The sequence below is a fragment of the Myotis brandtii genome, unplaced genomic scaffold (assembly GCF_000412655.1).
Source record: "Myotis brandtii unplaced genomic scaffold, ASM41265v1 scaffold38, whole genome shotgun sequence".
Lineage (NCBI taxonomy): Eukaryota > Metazoa > Chordata > Mammalia > Chiroptera > Vespertilionidae > Myotis > Myotis brandtii.
In genome coordinates, this window is record NW_005364596.1 from 3,749,904 (window position 1) to 3,753,930 (window position 4,027).

At 36.1% G+C, this 4,027-nt stretch overlaps 1 long non-coding RNA gene across 1 annotated transcript in view; it reads left to right on the forward strand.

Annotated features, from left to right (window-relative positions):
- The first annotated feature begins 472 nt into the window (after window positions 1-472).
- The window catches only part of LOC106727156, a 5,679-nt gene continuing 2,124 nt past the window's right edge, over window positions 473-4,027 (forward strand). Inside the window, exons 1-2 of the long non-coding RNA XR_001363315.1 lie at window positions 473-613; window positions 2,784-2,847. This is a non-coding gene — a long non-coding RNA (uncharacterized LOC106727156). The remainder of the gene's footprint in view (window positions 614-2,783; window positions 2,848-4,027) is intronic.

The following is a 4,027-nucleotide window of genomic DNA, read 5'->3' on the forward strand; positions in this document are numbered from 1 at the left end:
CTCACTGTAGACACAAGACATAATGTTTTTTAGCCTGGGTTATGATAAACTGCACTGAATGGTTTTGCAGTACAAAAAAACATATCTTAAATTATTGACTGTACATATGGAATTTTTGTGTCATGATTTTATATCTGTAATGCATGCATATGTGTTTGAACATATTAGTGGAGGTATATCTTACAAAATTTGGGGGAATAAAATGTGGATTTAAATAAAGGTGGACTTTTTGATGCTAATTTATACATAAATTTGAAATGTTTGCACCTGTATGGGATGCATTTATATCTAATTACCATGTTATGCACTTACCTTTCTTAAATTTGCCACTCTTTTTATTAGGAACATATTAAGAGTTTTTTGTTTCTTTTCTTTGTCTTTAGTATTAACAGACTCAAACAACCATTCAGATCTAATATGACCTCATGGTTAATTTTATTATTTAATTGTGTGTTTCAGTGTTCCATGACAAATTTGATACTCCAGCATTGTAAAAGTCCCGAAGTCAGCATTGTAGTAGAGTGGCAAGGAGCTGGAACAATGCAAAATATGAAAAGATTAAGCTGGGCACTGAATACTCTAAGGCTACAGTATTTCTATTTCTACCAAGAGGGTAATTGTGCATCACATATTCATTTTTCATAAGGGTGTCAACCATCTGGTTCCTCTTGTTTTTCCCTTCTCGCTCCTTCACATCTGTTGCTTCTTCATTGTTCTACACAAGCTCACATTCCATATATTTGATGTTCATTTCCATAAAAATTCCACAGTCATGAAAATGCCTAGATTTTACCTGCAGGTCTAAGATAATTACAGTGAAACAGCAGCCAAGGTCATAAGAAAGTTTATATCCCGATTAGACGGCTGACTGCCATAGAAATCCCTGGCAAGGAATAGCTGCTGGTGATGTTTTGCCTGTCCAGACAATCATTTGAAAGGCATCTGAGTTAGCAGTCTGACACATACTTCCTGGTTGGGTCACCACATTAAGTGTGCTTAGCTATTTGTAAAGCTATCTGGAGAGAAAGAGCATGTTAAATTGGAAACACATGGGCAGAATGACACACATAGCCTTGGAATTCGCAGTGCAGTGCGGCAGAGTTCAATCAGGTGCTTGACATCCTGACAATCTTGTCTCTGCAGGAAGAGAAAGGAAAACACCGGGACACCTTGGGTTTGGTGGTGGTAAGCTCACATTTTGGGGCCATTTGCTTAGCTTGGTTTCCCTCAGAGAAGATCTTTCCATCTGCAATGTTTTTTCCTTCTATCATCATCAGTACTCATCACTTGCCTTCATTCTGTAATTCCCCTCCTAGCATCGATTTAAATTCAAATAAATACTGGATAGCAGGCTAGAGTAGATGTAAGAATTCCCACTGTTCTTCCCTCCGGATGCCAGAGTTTTTTCATGTTCTCTGATTATCAAGCTTACTCATTACTACTATCTTTAAAATAAAACATTATATTTATCATTTATAGAGGTCAGATTCATATTGTTGGCAGTAAAGCCCATGAAGAGGCAATCTGACATGTAAAAAAAAATCAGTTTTTATTTCTGTAAGCAATATCTTTACATGTATTTAGTGCCAGAGCTAACATATTAATATACAAAGCAAATTACACCAAACAATTTTTTTTACAAATTAGTAGGTTTCTCTAACTTGACTGTTAGTTCTAGCTATATTACGAGCATTAATACAAACAGATGTAAATGCATATGGGTATTTTGTCAGGTCTGAGGCAGTGTTGTATCCTAAAAATTATGGTCAACTAGGAGTCAGGAGGCCTAGAGTTTTATCTTCGCTTTGCTATTAACTTGCTCCTTTTCATTTTATTGACTAATAAGATAGGGATTTACATTAGGTGATCACTAAATCCTGGTAAGATTCAAGAGAACACAGTAGCCTCAAAAGAGGTATGCACGGTAGGTTAGCAAGGGAAGGTTAGCAAGGGAAGGGGGAGCTACGTAAACATTTGGTTAGGTCTAGGTTGGGGAGGTCATTACAAAGGTTGGTAACCTGTGTAGAGGAAGCTGTCATAGAAGATAGGATATTGGAAGGTGTTAAAAGAAAAATGAAAATAAAAAAAACCAGTAGGGACTGTCCTGAGTTGTTACAAAGACATCTCAAGCTTGTAAAAGATAATGAATAAAATTTCCAGTAAAAAATTAAAATTAGAAGCTGAAGTGTGAAAAAAAGTTAAGTAAATAACAACATATAATACTGGAACTCTCTTAAAACGGGTTTTTAGGAGGAGAAAAAAATCTTTGAGAAGATCCAAATAAGAGAGAAATTGCTTATGATTTGTTCAAAGTAACATGCCATTGACTAACAGTGTGTTCCTCAAATCAGGGTTTCTCAACGTTGGCACTGTTCACATTTTGAACTGAATAATTCTTTGTTGCTGGGGGTAAGGACTAGGAGAAGGTCATGTGACTGTAGAATATTTTAGTAGCATCCCTAATCTCTACCCATTAGATGCTGAAAACCCTCCTACACAAGTCATGCTAATAAAAAATGGTTTTGTCTATAGATTGCATTTTCAAGTTCTATACTCTCTATTTTTCATGACATACTTTAAAGAAGTACAGACCCTTCAGATGGGAGTACACAATAAGAGCAGATCGACCTAAAATAATCCTAATGGTCTCATTTCCTGTGTCCTATATCTCTCTCTCATGTGTAGGGGGTTCTTAGTAAGCAAGATTGAAGATAAATATTAATAGGAGATTGGACTCCAGGATGTTTTTCACTCACTAAATCTTTCACATCTTCTAATTTTAGAGTTTCCAGAAATCAAGCGACATTACAGTTCATACTTCTTATCCACAGGCACCTTCTAAACCAGGTTAACCTGTCATTCTAACTTATCTATATACTTTTTTATTCATTTGTTGCTGCAGAACACTTACTCCTGTGGTTTAGAATGAGTCTATGTCTTGTTTCTGGGTAGTGTTACAAATGGCAAGTGACAATGCATCAGTCTGGTGGCCTTGGCCAGCATATCTGGAAGACCCAAACTGTCTTCTTTCAAGTAAGTTCTGAAATGAAGCAGAAAGAAACTTAAAACCTTTCTTAAAATTGAAAACCTAATGATTCAGAACCCAGTGAAGATATGAATAAAACAAATAGAATCTCTTCCCTCAGACCCTACCCTAGTCTAACCCCTCTGTGCATCAGCTAGGAGCAAGCAGGCTTTAGCACCTTTTCACACTAACTTCTGCAAATCAGTGGCTGGCACTTGGTGGATGTTGTTGAATGAAGGCTTTCTGGGTTTTTATCCTGATGCTTCCTCTAAAGCAGCGGTTCTCAACCTGTGGGTTGCAAACCCTTTGGCGGTCGAACGACCCTTTCACAGGGGTCGCCTAAGACCATCCTGCATATCCGATATTTACATTACGATTCATAACAGTAGCAACATTACAGTTATGAAGTAGCAACAAAAATAATTTTATGGTTGGGTCACAACATGAGGAACTGTATTTAAAGGGCCAGAAGGCTGAGAACCACTGCTAAAGTATAGAAAAGTTTATTAAAGGAATATGTAGACATTCAGTTTAATGATATATTTTGAACACCATTTTAATCCCTGTTGAGGTTATGATCTTGTCTAAGCTCTGTTATGTAAATTCCAGAAGAGCTTCTGAGGTTAAAGGAGACAGACGCAGCTTTTTCTGCAATAGGAATGCATGTCTGTAGAACCTAGCATAACATTTGGGTTTATAAATGGCTCCTTTTTTTTCATAAAGCAGCTTGTGTGATGCTGTGCAATGCTAAATAAGTTTTGATTGCTGTATTTATCTTTATATATAAATGGAAATTACTTGAATATAGCATTTAAACTTGAAAATATACAGAAATGCTTATTTGGAAAGATAGCAAAATTATTCTTATAAATTCATTCAAAATAAATTGACCTTAAAAAAAAGTCTGAGAGAGCTCGGTTCTCATGTCTGTGGTCTGTGCATAGCTGCCTGTGGATTTTTAAACATTTTTTTTAATTTTTGACATTATTATAGATGTACTCT